Consider the following 18,367-nt stretch of genomic DNA (forward strand, 5'->3'; position numbering starts at 1 on the left):
TTGGGGTGTCGCTCCTTTAGGTACTTGGGCCCCAAACCGTTAGGGCTTTGTAATGATACCTTGAATTGGGCTTGATAGGTCACTGGCAGATGGTGTGGCACTTTTAGGACTGGTGAGAAATGGTCCCATTGAGCTGCACAACTTAGCAACTGCATCCTGCACTAACTACAATCTCCAGATCGTCTTCAAGGGCAGCCCCATGAAACACCCTTAATACAGTTATGTGAGGATCACAGCCTGGCAGTCCGTTTATATATTTCTTAAGGCTTCTGTTGGCCTGATCTACAGCCGTTTACTTCACTCTACAATAGCTGGTCCCATAATATATCCAAACACATATTCAAGGTGATCCTCACCAGCTGCAGCATGTGAAAAGGCAGGCCAGCTGGGTTCACTATGGTGCTTTACTGTTCAGGCACCCAGGGCCATAGCTAGGGGGTGGCAAGGAAGGGCCCTCCCAGGGGCGCAGGCAAGCCCCCCCCCATTGGCTAAAAATATGTCCATAAATAGGGACGCAGGTGGCACTGTGGGTTAAACCACTGGTCTACCTGGCGGAGGGGCTGGAAGCTTTGCACAGTCTACCGGTCTATGACCCCATTGGTGCCTCCAGGTCTACTGTGTTGCTTGGGTGGCTGGGTGGGGCGAGTGCTCTCTGGTCTACTTGCTGGGGAGCTGGGGCTGCCGGGTCTACTTGGGAGGAAGATCTACAGTGGTGCCCCGCAAGACGAATGCCTCGCAAGACGGAAAACTCGCTAGACGAAAGTGTTTTCCGTTTTGGAGGTGCTTCGCAAAACGAATCTCCTATGGGCTTGCTTCGCAAGACGAAAATGTCTTGCGAGTTCCTGCGGGTTTCCCCCCCTCCCCCCTTTTTCTAAGCCACTAAGCCGCTTATCAGCTGATCCGATAAGCCGCTAAACCCGCTAAAAGCCGCTAAAAGCCGCTAAAAGCCGCTAATAGCGCTAATCCGCTAATCCGTCAATGGGCTTGCTTCGCAAGACGAAAAAAACGCTAGACGAAGAGAATCACAGAACGGATTCTTTTCATCTTGCGAGGCACCACTGTAATTTGTCTGTGGCTAGGGGGCGTAATCTGGATGGTTCGGCCAGGGGCACAAGATCACCTACCTATGACATTACCGCACATGCGGTAATGCCTCCAATCCTACTCAGAGATTTAACTTCTAGGGCAGGGGTCAGTAAAGTTTTTCAGCAGGGGGGCCGGACTATATTTTTTTGGGGGAAATGAACAAATTCCTATGCCCCACAAATAACGCAGAGATGCATTTTAAATAAAAGGACACATTCTACTCATGTAAAAACACGCTGATTCCCGGACCGTCCGCAGGCCAGATTTAGAAGGCGATTGGGCTGGATCCGGCCCCCGGGCCTTAGTTTGCCGACTCATGTTCTAGGGAGCCATAAGAGGGGGTGCTGACACCTTTACAGCTCAAGAGAGCCTATAAACAACACCCCCAAATTCTCCGCCAATGCAGAATACAATAAAAGACATCTGCACCATCCATTTTATATTCATACCATTTTAGCAGTCATGGCTTCCCCCAAAGAATCCCAGGAACTGCAGTTTACTCCTCACAGAGCTACAATTCCAAGCACCGTTAACAAACAACAGTCCTCAGGATTCTTTGTGGGCAGCACTGTGCTTTGAATCGATGGTGTGGATGTGGCAACTATTTTTATCCCACAAGTTAGAGACCGTTGAAACAGATGCCATCATTGTACTGATAGCGCATGCCCCTGAGGTTGTTCCTTCTTTTACAAATCACAAATGATTTCCCTTGTACATGTGCCCACTCCATGTGAGGTCCAGAGGGTGGCGCCACGAGAACAAGCCTTTTCTGTGGTGGCTCCCTGTTTATGGAATACTCTCCCCAGGGAGACTCACCTCGCACCTTCATTGCATATATTTAGGTGCCAAGAAAAACATTCCTTTTCTCCCAGGCCTTTGGCTAATTAAGCAATCTATAGCTTTTTAAACTTTGTTTGTGTAGGGGTGTTCATTGTTGTTTCATTTGTTATGTCCTTTTGTGTTTCTCTATTGTAAACTGCCCTGGGATCCTGGGGTGAAGGTGGCATATAAATTTAATAAATACTAAATAATAATAATAATAGCTCTGTACGCGGGTGGCGCTGTGGTCTAAACCACAGAGCCTAAGGCTTGCTGATAAGAAGGTCGGCGGTTCGAATCCCCATGAAGGGATGAGCTCCCGTTGCTCAGTCCCTGCTCCTGCCGACCTAGCAGTTCGAAAGCACGTCAAAGTGCAAGTAGATAAATAGGTACTGCTCTGGCGGGAAGGTAAACGGCATTTCTGTGCGCTGCTCTGGTTCACCAGAAGCAGCATAGTCATGCTGGCCACAAGACCTGGAAGCTGTACGCCGGCTCCCTCGGCCACTAAAGCGAGATGAGCGCCGCAACCCCAGAGTCGGCCACAACTGGACGGTTAGGGGTCCCTTTACCTTTACCATTGATACTGACTGGCAGAACCTCTCAAGGGTTTCAAGCAGGGATTGCTGATGTTCTATCACTAAGTGGCAGCCTTTTCCCAATGCAGATGTGTGTTGGAGTCCAACAACATCTGGAGGGCCACAGGCCCCCCATTGTCTAGGCTACTTCCTAGGCATTTGCTGAGTGGGTAGCTGTGCTCTCGTCTTGCTCTATCAGAAGGGCAGCAAAAGATATTTGCTGTGTGGAGCTTTCTGCAGAGAGTTATAAATTTTGAATTAGAACATAAAACCAGCTGGGCTGAGCAGACCCACATTCCATCTAGCCCAGAATTCTGTCTCCAGCAGCCAGCCAGTGCAGGAAATAGCAGAGGAAGGCATAAAGTTCCAATAATGCACCTAATTGTAGAATCCTAACCTACAGGGGAAATTTCCTGCCTTAACCCAGCTGGCAGGCTGCTCAGGCCCCGAAGCAGAAAGGATCGATAGCCGGTTATGATTCTCATCGTATTGAATGTCAGTGCAGATGCCACTCCTGTGCACATATAAATGTCAGATCTTGTGAAGCTCACTGTTGCTGCTGCTCTCAGCTCTCTCTTAATTGTCCCCTGTGCACTGGCCAGTTTCAGATGCACCGTTCAGATTGAGGCCTGGCAAAACACAACTCAGAAGCTCCCCAACCCCACCTGCCTCGATCCAAGGTGCAAGGTTCAACAACCTCCATCACCCTCTAAAGGAAGTGTAGCAGCAGCACTGGCAAAGACCTTAGTGCACGGGTGGGGGAGATTTTTTCCTTTGAAGGGCAAGTGACCAATGGGAACAGTCAGTTTGGAGCTGCATCTGATGGTGGGCAAAGACAGATCTAACAGTGGGCAGAGTGTTCCACATTGCATGGTTACATCATATTTCTCTCTCCCTGCCAACCCATCCCTTGGTTTTTGTGTTCACCCCAGCCTTTTGTGATTCACCCAAAGCTTTAATTTTATATTTAATGTTACATTTTTAGCTCCCAGATGTACCACATACACTTTAGGAGTGTTTAAATACCACTTTTCTTAATAAGCAAGATTTTCTCCCACAACACAATACCCTCACTTTGTTTTAAATTCAGTTCACCGGAGGCTGGGCTGTCTCCATATTAACAGTATTAATTATTAGCTTATTTGTAGCTCATTCTTCTACTCGTGGAACACTCAGGGTGGATTTGCAGCATATAAATATGCAACAGACTATACAAAAATTAAATAGCAGTATCAGCACCCTGGAACAGTAATCTATTTGATTTTTAAAGAATATGTGAATATATTCCTTCACTGCAACCAAGTTGCTCTCAAATCCATGGACAGGCAATATGGTACCTCCAGGTGTTGCTGGACTCAAACTCCCATCATCCTTGAGCATTGTCTGTGCCGGCCAGGGCTGATGGGAGTTGGAGTCCAATAACATCTGAGGGAACGCACAGCTTCCCCATCCTTGGTCTAGAGCAGGGGTCGGCAACCTGCGGCTCCGGAGCCGCATGCGGCTCTTTAACGCCTTTGCCGCGGCTCCGGGGCGGAGGCGAGGGGAGGAGGCGCATTTTCCGCAAAGCCATTTCCGAGCTAGAGAGGAGACGGGGTTGCGAGCTAACCCCTCCCACACTCCACTCGCGGGGGCTGGCCTTTTGCCCCCGCGAGAACAGGGGAATCCCCGGGCGTCCCTGCAACCCTGCCCGCCAATCGGCGGGGCCGGGGAGGCGTGGCCTAGCCCATTTAAGGCCAGGCACGACCGGGGACCGCCCTCTTTGCCCCGTTCCAGCTCGCACCCTCTCCCTTCCTTCCCCTCGCGGTGTGTGGGATTCCACTCCCGGCAGTCCTTCTCTGCCGTCCTCGCTGCTTTCCTCCCCCCCCCCCGCTTTTCTCCCTCTCTAGCCTCCTCTAGGCGTGGGTTGAAGCTGCGACGGCCATTTCTTTAAAGGGCACCGATAAGGGAAAATCGTCGGTGCCATCTTTGTGGGCGCACGTGGGAGTCGCGGGAGCGGCCATTTTGGTTGAGGGCTGTAAGCAGGCTGCATTGAAAGGGGGCATGTAAGCTGGTCACTGTTTTGAAGGGGAGTGAAGAACACACACTCAAAAAAAGGTAACTTGTTAATTTAACGTTTATTTCTATGAGGAGTAATTCTGAGGGGTCAAACAAAAAAATAATAAAAAAGTGTCAAAAAAAGTTATTTTAAAATGACGAGGATGACATTGGGCCCTCATTATTAATTATTATTTACATCAGGCACTGATTATGATTTATGGTACACTGGGGCCCTGATTAATTTTCTATGGCATTTTGGGGCATTGATTATTGGACATAGCAAATTTTGCTATGGGGCCCTCTGATTTCTAGTTACGTCCCTCTTTTGGACCCCCGATAGGCCAGCCATGGATAAAGGCAAGAAAAGAAAAATTTCTGAAGAAAACAGAATGTTTAATGATACATGGACAGAATCATTTGCCTTCTCTACTGACAAGACTGGTTTACCAGTATGCTTAATATATGGTGAGAAATTTGCAAACAACAAAAAGTCAAATATTGCAAGACATTTCCACAATAAACACATAGCCTTTGCTGAAAAATATCCAGATGGAGATGAGAGACGAAAAGCCATTGCAGAACTTATGAGGAAGGTTGATAGGAGCAAAAATAATTTCAAGAATTGGGTGAAGTCTGCAAATTCCACAACATATGCTAGTTTTGTAGCCGCTCAGGAAATAGTCAAGCACAGTAAGCCGTTCACAGTGTTATATTTGTTTTAAATGTCGCAATGGTTTTGCGGCTCCCAGTTGTTGTTTTTTCTTCGGAAACGGGTCCAAGTGGCTCTTTTTGTCTTAAAGGTTGCAGACCCCTGGTCTAGAGCAAATGTTGTACTAAAAGGGAAATAGAACCTAAATTTTATACCATATATGGAACTTCTTAGAGACTGCTTCATTGTTTAAATCAGTTTACTGAATTTACGAGGAGCACGTGGAACAACTGGGCGGGGAGAGATGTTAAAAAAGGCTCAGCATGAGACGTATAAATTCTTTCCTCCTGTTCCTGCTAGAAAAACTGGCTCAGAAGTCTTTAGGCTAGAGAGCAAGTCTCAGCCTGCACTCCAGGGAGTAAGCTTACCCAGCCAGCACTCATTAGACTTATTAAACCTGGCAGTGATACAGACTATTAGACAACATGGTTCGGAGGAACCAGGCGCCCCTGGCAAGAACTCGACAGTAACACTCATAATCTCACCAGTCGTTCTGCAAGAAACCAACCCCTTTCTAGCAAACTCATGAAAATCTCTCTACTGATATATCTGCTGCCCAGTTAACTGGAGCACCCTCTTCATCTATTGAGAGTGTTTAAATTAATCTAACCTGTTGTTGCAGCTCTAGTTAGCAGGGCTATTGCTGACTTTTTTCAAAGCAGAGGTTGAAATATGAAGTTACGCCCTCTGATGCACCTTTGCCCTGCCTTCCTCGGAGTCTATGGACCATGTGTTTACTAACCCTCATGTACCGCCCTATCCTGCTCCCATCCTCAACTCCCTCTCACTTTTGGACGAATCTCAAGGCTGATGGGTGGCGTCTCTTGCAGGAGCAAATGGCTTCTTGCTGTCAGCAAGATTCATTTGAGCTTGTGATGTCAGGATCCAGATTCATCCCTGAGGTTTGGTTCCAGTCTGATAAAAAGATAGAGTCTCGGTGAAATTCCCATCTAAATCCTCGTGTTCAGATGCGTACAGAGATACCAAGAAGTCTGAGCTGACAAATCTTTCCAATTTGGATTTAGACATAAACATTATTCAGCAGAAGCAGAAACTGCATGATGTAGCACAGCTCAAAGAAGGCTGGCACTGGTGTCCTAATTGCAAAGTAGGCAAGGATTTATGGGGTCCCAGAAGGTAGCAGGAAGGAGCAAAACAACTGAACCAGGTGCAGAGAAGTGAATTCGGGTAGCCCAAGTCTGTCAATTTTGGTTTCTCTCATTTTTTCATTTTCCCAACCTTCAATTCCACATGTCTCTATCACTGCAATAAAACAGAAATATCTGCATGAAAATTCACCATTTACAGCATCATTTGCATCAGCCTTTTAGTGTGAATTTCTCCCAATAATACACATGTCTTTTGTATGCCATTACCCTACTATACACATTTGCAAAGCAATTTTCCCCAATATAGTTCATTTTTACATTTTATTTTCACTAATGTATGCCTGTTTATGCACACTTTATCCTTGCATATTGTATATAATTTTATACACTGCTTGGCTGGAAAACTGCACTGCAAAATTCAGAGGATGACATTTTGGTTCTTGAATTGTTTTGGAAAGTACCAGTTAGGTAGGTTTACCTTTAAATGCAAACAGAATCCAGTTTCTCCTCATCTCTTTTCCTGGTCCTGCAGCTCCAATGATTTCCCCACTAATGGTGCTTTTTTATGATGGGGAAGGGGAAACTTTGGCCCTCCAAATGTTGTAGACTTCACCTCTAGTCAGCATGGGCCATGGCCAGGAATGATGTTCAGGAACATCTAGAGGCCAAATATTCCCCACTCTTGGACTCACTGATGTGGTCCAAAGGAAAGCAGACCAATACGTTTGGCACCAGTTTGGCTGCAGGATTTGCTGGAAGGAGGTATACAAGGCACCATACAACCCTCCAGATTTGTGTAGGGTTTACTCAGCCTTTTTGTTAGGTTTAGCACATCTCTCACAAACGACACAGCAAGCTGGCAGTTTAACTTCTTTAGCTTTACTTGGCAATTACAGGCTTACGGCAAACAGAGCCTCCCACAGCTCATTCTTCACTATCGGAGTCAGTTGACTCAACTAGCCTCTGGCCCCTTCCAAGGCCAGATATTTGCTGAGCCCGCCCCCACTTCCAGCTGGTCTTCCTTCGCTTGCTCCACCTCCTACTTCAGGGAGACTCAGGGGCAGCCAATTCCTCCTTCTCTGGAGTTGAATCCAACCCCTTATGAAATATACTCAGAGTCGCAAAGTGATTTCATGCTCTTTATTCAGCTCATAGTGGTGAGGAGGAATGAATGAAAGTCCCCTCAAAGTCTCTGCTTTATATACATTATTTACACAATGGGCTGCACATGATTGGTTAGTTCTGGAATTCTACTGTAAGCCAATCAGGTTGTGGATTCACTTATATCTGGAGCATGATTGGGTTGTTCCTGCCAACCAATCATACTGCTGCATTGTTCTTGGACCAATCAGACTGCTGCATTCTGAATCCTATTGTTCTAGGACCAATCAGACTGCTGCAGTTTGGATCCTATTCAACTCAGTACATAACACCTTACTACCACCTGCCTCCTGCTCCTGCATCTCAGTGTTGCTTTGAGAAGTGACAGGCAGCCTTCTGTTTTCCTCTGCCTCTTCCTCCCCCTCTGCCGATTCCTCTCTGTGGGCTGTGTCTCTGACACTTTTCTTCTCCCAAAGGTAACCCCTAAGCGAGCAGAGATTTAGGATCAGAGTTTTCCTTCTCCTAGATAGGCTACCTTCCCATGCTGACCAGCCCCACATGCCCATGAGTTCTAGTCCAGGAAGAAGAAGAAGAAGAAGAAGAAGAAGAAGAAGAAGAAGAAGAAGAAGAGTAGTAGTAGTAGTAGTAGTAGTAGTAGTTTGGATTTGATATCCCGCCTTTCACTCCTTTTAAGGAGTCTCAAAGCGGCTAACATTCTCCTTTCCCTTCCTCCCCCACAACAAACACTCTGTGAGGTGAGTGGGGCTGAGAGACTTCAAAGAAGTGTGACTGGCCCAAGGTCACCCAGCAGCTGCATGTGGAGGAGCGGAGACACGAACCCGGTTCCCCAGATTACGAGTCTACTGCTCTTAACCACTATACCACACTGGCTCTCTAGCCAGCATGGCCCATGGCCAGGGATGATGGGAGTTCAGGAACATCTAGGGGGCCAAATACTCGCCACTCTTGGACTCACTGAGAGCACTAGGTTCCCACTGCTCACATTAAAGGTCAGTTTTTTAACAAACAACAAACAAATGAAGAATTAGACTTTTAAAATATAGTATTTGGGGGAGAGAAAAATCAGTAAAATACCTCTTTCGGAGGTGGCGTGGGCATGTGTCCAATTGCCTATTTTTTCCCCAGACTGGCAACTAGCCAAGTGCTTTTAAAAATAATAATAATATGGAAGATCAGTAAAAAGCACTGCCAGGTGTCACCCCAAGTGGTGTGTCAGGATGCAGCCCAGGATGATTCACTCTTTCCATGTTCAATTACATATCCTTGTTCAGCCTGGCTCCTGAAATGTTGGGGTTTTTTTTAACCCCGCTTCTGAAAATCTCACATTTCTCAGCCTCCTCACTTATACTACTGTAATTTTGGAGGGCACAAAGAGTGTGTGTATGTAAACAGGTAGAGCTGTTGGAGAATTCTAACGGAAATGGAAATGGGAGTGGAAATCACCAATGTGTGCTTACTTGTCCCCTGTCTGGAACGGAAGTCAATCCAGCAGATGCTCTCGGTATTCTCTGCTGTTGTTCTTTCAGTCTGCAAATGGTACGTAATGGATGGCTTCTCGCCTCATTTGCATTATGTTTCATTTGCATCATGATGAATAGCGTGCAATGACATAAAAATAACGCAATTAATTGCATAATCAATTACATACATTTTCTGCCACAGTGGACAGTGAGATGAATAAGGTAGGTCCAGGGAGCTGGTGCAGCGGGAGCCAAGACAATGAGTCCCTCTAACACAACATGACTTCCCCGCCTTTTCCACCCCACCCCACCCCACCCCACTTATTGGCTCATGGGGGGACGATAGGGAACCCCTAGAACAGCATGGGAGTGGTGTGGGGAGACAGAGGTGATTGTTCCATTTGCCACACTGTAGTGTTTGTGCTGGTGGAACGAACAGAATAGTATGATGTGGAATTCCTCTCAATCTAAGCCAAACTGCAGTGGAACAGAAACACTGCTGCAGGTGATGGACATGGACTGGAATGGAAACTGATGCTTTCTTTCATATCTACACGCACACCAGTAGGTCATAATCTACAGATAATCACACTGAGCTGGGGAAGTCCATGATATAGCTTAGGAAACCAGAACAGGTTACAGTGGTACTTCAGGTTACATACGCTTCAGGTTACAGACTCCGCTATCCCAGAAATAGTGCTTCAGATTAAGAACTTTGCTTCATGATGAGAACAGAAATTGGGCTCCGGTGGCGCAGCAGCAGCAGGAGGCCCCATTAGCTAAAGTGGTGCTTCAGGTTAAGAACAGTTTCAGGTTAAGTACGGACCTCCGGGACGAATTAAGTACTTAACCTGAGGTACCACTGTATTTGTTTAACTGGCCCAGCCAGCATAGCCAATGACTGTCAGGGACTGGGCAGGGGAGGAACGGTGGAGACCCTCCCCCCAATCCTCACCCTTCCAGGAAGGAGGAAGAGGAAGACAGTATAGATTTACAACCAGGGTTTGAAGGAGGTAGCAGCTCAGAGGCGGATGATGGGGAAAGCTTGTAAATCATGGGAGAGCCAGAGCAACACCCAGCTGACACGTTGTCATTAGAAAGCATCCCAGACCCTCCATCTCCCAGAACCCGGCGAACCTTGAAAGTAGGAGAGCAAAGAGCTCAAAGACAGAGGGCACGTAGCAGCACCCATAGAAGTGATGAATTAGGAAGTGGAAGAGATGGGGGTGGAGATTCACCCAGGATAATGCCATTATCCAAGAGGCTGGGTTCTTTAGCCTCTCTCTGTAAAGATTGAAATAAAAAAGGACGGTAAGAAACTTTTCTTTGTCTTACCTGGGCAGCCAGCTGGGAGCCACTGACAACATCCTGACAATCACATTGTTAAGGCATGGGCAAGGGGGCCTGAACTGTGGATCTTTTGCCCTGGGTTCTGAATCGCCTGCTCTTTCATGCTTATTGAACTAATAGAATCATAGAGCTGTAGAGTTGGAAGGAATCAGCATCACTGAGACACAAACCACCCGCTATGTGTGTAGTATTGCAGGCTCAATTTTATGGAAGTCCTTTCCACTTGATGTCAGAAAATCCCCCTACATAGTGAACTTCCAGTGCCTACTGAATACTTTTTTTAAAAAATTCTGGCAGGTATTTTAAATGAAGTTTGATTTTAGTTTTAACTGATTTTCTTCTTTTTTGTATCCTTATAAAACCACGTAGAGATTATTGTAGTTAAGTGGTATATATTTTGTTTAAATAAAAATGAGTAAACCTCCTTCAGTGCTACACTGCCCACTGAGAGAGGGAGCGCATTGTCTTAGGCAGATACATATGCCTTGCCACCCAGCCCCCGCAAAACCAGGCAATAGATGACACAGACTGGCATAATATTTGCATGTGCTAATTTATATGCATCAGGGGAAATTTACAAATAATCACTGCAATTTAAACAGAAGCACATCCCTCACTATACCAAGGAAGACTGTGTGATCAGGTTACCTGTGTGCCTACTCACTCTGTCATCCAGGTAAGTGAAAGTGGAGAAATTTGATTCAGCTCACATTTAAAGGTGGACTTAACCTAATTCACACTTACTGAAGCACAGCCAACCAAGCTTAGCACTTCTTCTTTTTTCCATTAATATTTTATTAAGTTTTATCAATAGAAAAGTTCAGAAAAATACAAAAACAGAAAAATACAAAATTACAAAATACAAAAATACAAACATTAAACACAAATAAAAAGAAGAAAAAACACATATAAAAGAAAACAAAACTCCCTCTTTTTTGGTTTCTCATCTTTAGTTAACTTATTTTCTTGACTTCCTCACGCCTCCCTTTTTTGTATCCCTTTTAAGAATTGGTTCAGCAAATTCATATCCTATTAGTTTATCTGTTATTAATCCCATCTTACATTTTACCTTGTTGCTAGAACCCCTTCAATTCATTTCAATGTCATCAGCATTCAAAAATTTTACAATATTTCTGTAAATAAGTTTTAAATTTCCTCCAATCTTCTTCCACCGACTCTTCTCCCTGGTCTCGGATTCTGCCAGTCATTTCCGCCATTTCCATATAGTCTATTAGTTGCATCTGCCATTCTTCCAAGGTGGGTAGGTCTTGTGTCTTCCAATGCTTTGCGATGAGAATTCTTGCTGCTGCTGTAGCATACATAAAAAAAGTTCTATCCTTCTTTAGCACCGATTGGCCAACTATGCCCAGGAGAAAGGCCTCTGGTTTCCAAGCTTAGCACTTCTCCAGAGGCAAAAACACTTGCAGCTGGATCCATACCTATACCTATGTACTCAGTATCAAGTCCCACTTTGGGGCTAAGTTTCAAGTGCATCAAGTGAGAGACACCATGAAGTGTAGCCAGAAAGAGTACTGGTCAGAGCTGTCTATAGGATCTCGCCTTGCATAGGAGCCTGAAATATTTGAGGGAGCCGCCCCCCCAAGTTGATGGGCATAGCCATTCCAATGGCGTATGTGCTCCATGTCGTGTGATCGATTGTGTGGGGCGGGGCTTACTTGCTCCCCACCCCAAGTATTTTAATCAAGTTTGCACCCCTGTCGCCTTGCAATACAATTCCTTGCATTTGAAGCCTACAAAGGCCTATAAACCATTACCCTTTCCGGGTGAGATTCACTCACATACAGTGGTACCTCGGGTTACATACACTTCAGGTTACATACGCTTCAGGTTACAGACTCCGTTAACCCAGAAATAGTACCTCGGGTTAAGAACTTTGCTTCAGGATGAGAACAGAAATCACGCAGCAGCAGTAGGAGGCCCCATTAGCTAAAGTGGTGCTTCAGGTTAAGAACAGTTTCAGGTTAAGAACGGACATCCGGAACTAATTAAGTACGTAACCAAAGGTACCACTGTACTGGCAAATTCAGGTTACCCTACTAAAGTGGTGTTAGCACCCTTGTGCTTTGCGCCCCAATTGGATTTCTTGCAATAAGAAAAGTGACGGGGCAATGCGATGGGAAAAGGTAGGATTACAACTGCTTGAGGCAGTGTTGTCTACCTGCCCCACAAACTTGGTGCGAACAAACCAGGGTGAATGTTCAACGAACAGGTGATGCAGAAGCGAGCTGGGTCTTGTTGCATCATGAAATGCACTGCAGATGTGGCAGGATCCAAAACTATTCTGCCCGCATACACACTTCTTTCCAGTGATTATGTAGCTCCCAAGAAGGGGCGAATGCCACGGGTGCATTGAGATGTACCACCCTCTGGCAATAACACTGCTGCTGATTCAGGTGAGGCAGATGGAGAGGGACTATGGGGCTGCGGAGGGAGCTGCCTCCCTCACTTCCTTTTCTCCGTCTGTACCTGTTTTGTGCTATCCTGGACCAGAACAGCCTTCCGGAAAAACAGAAGGAAGCACAGAAGAGAAGGAAACGGTGGATGCCCAGCCCCAGGGAAACAGCTCTGTTTTGATGAATGCTTACATCGTAATTTGAAAATGGGAGCTGGGGGTGAGCATAAAAGCATTTCCTCCTCCACATGTTGTACAGCAGTGTGACCGTCCGTCAAAGTATGATGCCCATCCGACAGCTCTGGACTGGATTTCCCGAGAAGCCTTTTGTGTTTGTCTCGATAAGCCCCAGAAATTTCCTTCCACTGGGGGTCATCTGGCCACGAGCAGCGGGGAGCTTTGCGACTGACGCACTAAGGGTGGGCACAGCCAGCAGAGGGTCCGCCACTCCCAGCTCCAGAGCACAGGAAGTTGCAGCCCTTGTGCATACTGAACCAGGCGACCTTTCCGACGGGTTATGTTGCCATTGTGCTTTATTGGCTTGTAACCTCTCCCCCCCCCCCGAGCATGGGAGGGGCAGGGGAGGATCAATTAAATAAATAAGCGTCACTAACAGGCCGGGTCACCTGACAAATTTATGATGCTGCTTGTGGTCAGTAGCTTTTGGGTGGGGTCTATGGGACAGCCCCCTCCCGCATGCTCCTTATAGAAATCATTCCAAGATTCTCAAAAGGCCACCTCTTTCCATGCAGATCTTCTTGAGGGTGAAGATCAACAGAGTAAGCCCTCCTAGTGGAGCAGCAATTTTTTTTTTAAAAAAAGAAACTGCTAGGACATTTGCAATGCTAAGCAGGGTCTGGTATGGTTTCAGATTGGATGGGAGACAGCATGTTGAGATTCCTGCATTGCAAGGAATTAGACTAGATGACTCTCAAGGTCCCTTCCAACTCTACAATTCTGTGTTTCTAGTTCCAGTACTCTTAGAAGTTGAAGGGGGTGGTGGTCTGGCAGAGGATATTCTCTGTGGCAGCCCCTAAGCTGTGGAATTCCTTCTGGACAGGGATCCTGCCAACTCTCCCCTCCCACTCTTGGTTGCTTATTTCTTTTATATCTTTATTTTATACCACTTGATTGTAGTAAGCCCCTGCTGAAATTCACCCGCATCCACCCACGACAGGGTAACAGAATGTCGCCACTGGGACATGCAGGATGCAGCTTTTCTCAGGTGGGCACTGAGCGCCGCAGCCCTAGAGTCGTTCGTGACTGGACTTAACTGTCAGGGGTCCCTTTACCTTTTTAAGCCAAGCTCTGTCAACAAATACACACAGCAACTTTGCTGTAGTTTCACGAGGTTCAATATCTGCATGGAACAGGCCTCTCATTTTGCTCCTGCTGGCTAAAATGGATATACAAGGGGGCTGCAGCACCATTCGTTTTCCTGAATAGCTTCATTCATATGTGCTGTATTGGAGAATCACAAAGCTTAGGAAATGTGCAAAGCAAATAACTGTGCTGGGGAAAGGCAAAAGGACCCCAAAGTTAGGGAAGCCCAACTGTCTTCTGAATTAAGCTCAGGCTTCAGATTAAGGGGTGATGTGTGGGTTCTGCCAACCTACACCTGCCCTGTAAATCATAGCAATTTTTCTTTTCTGTTTTGTTGCTTGTGGCAAGTCAGGAAACTCTTAACACAAGGATGCTATGCTAATCGGGTCGCCGTCCCCCTGCCCAAAAAGGGAGAGGTGAATTGCCGTGTCTCCATGTCTCCACATAATGTGTAGTTTGGGCTTTAATACTGCTATTCAAGAAATTAGAACCTGGGAAACCAGGGTTCAAATCCCCGGTCAGCCATAAAGCTCGTTGGTTGACCTTGAGGCAGTCACAGTCTATCAGCCTAACCGACTCCACAGGCTTGTTGTGAGGATAAAATGGGGAGGTGGAGAACTCTGTATTCCACCTTGAGTTCTTGGGTGGAAAGATGTTTATAAATGTAATAAGTAAGTACATTGGTATGGCAAAAGTCAGCCGAGTTGTTCCTGTGGTGAAATGGTTGGTGATTTTACCACAAGTGCAACTCAACCTGCAATTGATCGACTCGCTCCACTTTTGGCCGCTTTGCAGTTGGAAGTGAAGTGAGTTCTCAAGATGCCTTATGAGTAGATGTAAGTTGTTTCTGAGTAGGGTTTAGGGATGGGGGAGCAATTTGATTCAGTTCACATTTAAAGGTGAATCTACGCTGTTCACTTTATCCGAAACAATAATGTGAACTGAGACACAGGTATTCTTTGTGCTGCAGTTTTCCACCCAGAGTTTTAAAAATCCATATATTATGGAAATGTGGGCATAAAAATATATATATTAGTAAAAATAACATACCAAAAGGCACTGTATTACAAAAAATTGCTTGCAGAAATGTGTTTATTATGTGTTCATTAGAAGTCTGCACTAAAATGCTGATGAATTTTCACATGATTTAAAAAAACAAAACCACAACCACACATCTCGCAAATTGCTGCAGAAACACAGAGAACTGAATTTGAGACTGGAAAAAAGAGCAACTGAGAGAATTGAAATTGGCAGTTCTTCCCATCCCTAAATTGCACAAACACTTGCATTCTGCCTCACTTTACCCTTCTTGTCTGCTTGATGCAGAACCCGAACATCATCCCATATTTTATCCCATCATCTGCCTCTAAGCTCCTTGGACCCCTGTCTGCCTGGGACCAAATTCTGAGCTTGGCTGAGGCCTGGAGGCCATTTGGCAAAGTTTTTGCAAAAACCCTCCTGCAAGAATCGTTACAGCATTTTCAGGATCTAATTTGGAAAAGTGAGAAATACAATCAGCAGCAAACGCCAATGGCAGTTTTGGGGACCCTCTTGCCATTGCACCACCAACAATGCCCAGCACGAAACAGGAGGGCATCTAACTGAGAACCTGCTGCTCTCTTCCCTGCTCTCGTTTCCTCTGCCATCTTTCTTGCAAGCTGAACTATTACTATAAACGCCACAAGTGGGAGAGACAGGAAATCGCTTCCGATCCTAATCATGGCGGTGGATTGAATGAAGCTGGTGTGCTTAACTGAAAGAGCTAATCATGTGAGTTTACGGGCAGGCTGCTTAACCTCTCTTTATACATGCCATAGAGGTTTGCTGTAACATACAGGTCTCGGCCGACACAAATAGTTTCTGTCAATGTGTTTTATTGGAGGGCATCAAAGTGAGATCAATACAGAGTTTCAGAAAGCTCAGCTGACTTGCTGGTGCTAACCTAGCAAGAAAAGATCAGACCAGCATGGAGTGGGGAGGAGGTAAAGGAGGACAGAGCTGTGGGGCGAAGGAAAGGGGGTGCTATTTTGCTAGAAAAAGAGGTGCTGGAACTCACCATGAACATCTTGCTTGTTCTCTTACAATGGCAGTGGCACCCATCTGAGAGGGGCCAGAACTGAGTTCCAGTGAGCTGCAGTTGAAAAAAGCCCTGGTAGGGATGGGGAAGAAAATGGATTCAGTTCACATTTAAAAGTGAAGCTACCTAAATACATGCTTCCTGAAACAACCCACAAACCAAAACACAGTCACCCTTAGAAATTCACACTTCTCCTAATTTATGATTCAAGGACCCACCACCCTCTTGAGAATAAGAAAGACACATGGACACGGTATATAAGGTTAATGGGCTAAAAAAGGCCACAACTTTATTGATTACAGCATGTGAGAGGTGTTGGCTTAGGCATTGGATAAACAACAGCAAGTGACTCCACCCCCTCAGGGAGGGGTGAGTCTATCAAGGGTTAACCACCGGTGGGAGGAGTCTGTTGATGCAAATACAACTGAAAGCTCCCCCTGATGTCACCGGGGGTCGTGCCATGGCCCTAGCCACTAGCAAGGGCGTTGGACAGGATCCACGACCGCCGGATTCCTTTACCGGAATACCCATAAAGTGGAGGGGTAGGCGATGGCCACACCCTGCCCTCCAATACACAAACATATTACAATGCCTAACTGCCAATACCAAAAAGTTGTGACGATTTGCTACGAAGTAGGCAAAAAACCAAGTGGCCGGTGCCAATTTGCCAGTTGGATAAAAATTCCTACCAGGCCCCTTGACCAACCAAGGTGACCAACCACAGGTCCATAGCAAGGTCAAGAACCGAGCAATGAACTAGAGGGAGGGTGGGTGGGTGATCCGTTGAAAGGCCGAAACACCCCCTGCCAACACAGAAAACGGCTCCTGCTCACAACTCCTCCCTTCTGCAAGGAGGAGAGGCTTTCACAGTGAATTTTCCAGCTAAGTAACGCTTACAAAAACGCATATACTAAGGTAGGTTGTGCAAAAGCATGCCTATATTAGTGGAAATAACATCCAAAAGGCATTATTAATATTATAAACATTAGGAAAAATACTTTTTGCAAAAAAAATCAATGCATGTCCTGGAGACCAGCCTGCATTGCCAGAGCTTGCAAAGCAGTACCCATCCAGCTTTGCACAGTGTCTACACACTCTCTTTTGATCCAGTCTGATTTTTACGTGCTCTGCTACACGTGATGTCCTGTGCATAGCTTGGCCAAAATAGCCCCGTGGGCCCAACTGTGTGTGAGGGAGAGGCCTATTTAGATGCATGGGCCAGAGGTTTCCTGCCACTGATTTAACATGTGACCTTCACACAAGTCTGTTAAAACAAACAAACAAATAAGAACCATGCACACAAATGCCCTTATTCCATAAGATTTGGAAATGGCCAAGAATATTTTTCCGGGTAAAACAATTTAATGGAATAACAAATATTTCTGGTTATTTCTTAAGATCAGCCAGAGTTCCAAAACATGAACACACACTAACATGTCATTCACAAGAAACAAGTATAAAACCAAAGTAGGTTTTTCTTGCATGGTACACAAATGAGCAGTGAAACTCCTTGCTGCATTATGTAGTAAAGGCTAGCAACTTCATTGGGTTGAACAAAAGAAGAAACAACTTCATGGCCGAGTTAGATGCCATGTAGCTAAGGGCTTGCCCACAATGTACCATTAGTGTGCTTTTGTCTTGAATGAATGTGAATTGGATGCCTGAATGATCACAAATTTGGTACTAAAATTGCTCAGAGTTGTAACTGAGTCCCTGGCAGTGGATGTGTGTGAGGTTGAAGGCATGCGCATACAGTATGTTGCAATGTTTTGACCTTTCCTCAAGCCTGCCTCTGGAAGGCATTTTGTAAGAGAAATATTGTGGTGTGGCTGGAAACCAATGCAAGCCTAATGTGAATTTTTTTGGGTTGCAAAACAAATTCCAGAAAAAGCTGGGTCCTTATAACACGCCCTCCTGTTACATTATAGCAATGCCTGCAAAAATCAGGAAATCCATTCTAGGGGATGTTTGCTAAGCCACCATTCAGACAAACTCGGAAGAAATGAAGAGAAGGAACACAAAAACATAAAGACCTTCCTGGATCTGACTAAAGGCTCATCTAGTCTTGCATTCTGCTCCCTGAGTGGCCAACAAGATGCCTCTGGAAAGCCCACAATCAGGACATGAATGCAAGAGCGTTTTCCCCAACTATGAATCCCAACAACTAGTATTCAGATGCAAACCACTTGGGATACCCTCTTGACAAATAGCCATAGATAGATTGTCCTCCATGAATCCCCTTTCAAAGCTAAGTTGGTGAGCACCAGTACGCCTTAGGGCAGCAAAT

General features: G+C 45.8%; 1 long non-coding RNA gene across 1 annotated transcript in view; it reads left to right on the forward strand.

Annotated features, from left to right (window-relative positions):
• Window positions 1–537: 537 nt before the first annotated feature.
• LOC309518600 overlaps window positions 538–18,367 on the forward strand; it is a 56,342-nt gene continuing 38,512 nt past the window's right edge. The window contains exon 1 of the long non-coding RNA XR_014213543.1: window positions 538–636. This is a non-coding gene — a long non-coding RNA (uncharacterized lncRNA). The remainder of the gene's footprint in view (window positions 637–18,367) is intronic.

Source organism: Podarcis vaucheri, assembly GCF_965113315.1.
Source record: "Podarcis vaucheri genome assembly, chromosome: 14".
Lineage (NCBI taxonomy): Eukaryota > Metazoa > Chordata > Lepidosauria > Squamata > Lacertidae > Podarcis > Podarcis vaucheri.